Source organism: Leptonychotes weddellii, unplaced genomic scaffold, assembly GCF_054177405.1.
Source record: "Leptonychotes weddellii isolate Sample4059 unplaced genomic scaffold, ASM5417740v2 HiC_scaffold_52221, whole genome shotgun sequence".
Taxonomy (NCBI): Eukaryota; Metazoa; Chordata; class Mammalia; order Carnivora; family Phocidae; genus Leptonychotes; species Leptonychotes weddellii.
Genome location: NW_028019843.1, coordinates 1 through 687, shown reverse-complemented (window position 1 = coordinate 687; position 687 = coordinate 1). Strand labels below are relative to the sequence as shown.

At 57.8% G+C, this 687-nt stretch overlaps 1 pseudogene; it reads left to right on the top strand.

Moving 5' to 3' along the window:
* The first annotated feature begins 35 nt into the window (after nucleotides 1-35).
* Nucleotides 36-679, top strand: LOC145719561 (PRELI domain-containing protein 1, mitochondrial pseudogene; annotated as a pseudogene).
* Nucleotides 680-687: the final 8 nt, after the last annotated feature.

The following is a 687-nucleotide window of genomic DNA, read 5'->3' as shown; positions in this document are numbered from 1 at the left end:
GATGCAGCGCGGGTGCTCAGCCCGCCCCGGCCGGGACGACGGTGAAGTATTTCCTGGGCCAGAGCGTGTTCTGGAGTTCCTGGGACCAAGTGTTCGCTGCCTTCTGGCAGCGGTACCCGAATCCCTAGAGCAAACATGTCTTGATGGAAGACATAGTGTGCCGGGAGGTGACCCCTGACCAGAAACTCCTGTCCCGGCGTCTCCTGACCAAGACCAACAGGATGTCCCGCTGGGCCGAGCGACTGTTTCCTGCCAATGTTGCTCACTCGGTGTACGTCCTGGAGGATTCTATTGTGGACCTGCAGAACCAGACCATGACCACCTTCACCTGGAACATCAACCACGCCCTGCTGATGGTGGTGGAGGAACGATGTGTTTATTGTGTGAACTCTGATAACAGCGGCTGGACCGAAATCCACCGGGAAGCCTGCGTCTCCTCTACCTTATTTGGTGTCTCCAGAGCTGTCCAGGAATTTGGTCTTGCCCCGTTCAAAAGCAACGTGACCAAGACTATGAAGGGCTTTGAGTACCTGGCCAAGCTGCAAGGGGAGGCCCCTTCCAAAACCCTCGTTGAGACAGCCAAGAAAGCCAAGGAGAAGGCCAAGGAGACGGCGCTGGCAGCTACAGAGAAGGCCAAGGACCTGGCCAGCAAGGCGGCCAGCAAGCAGCGGCAACAGCAGCAGCACT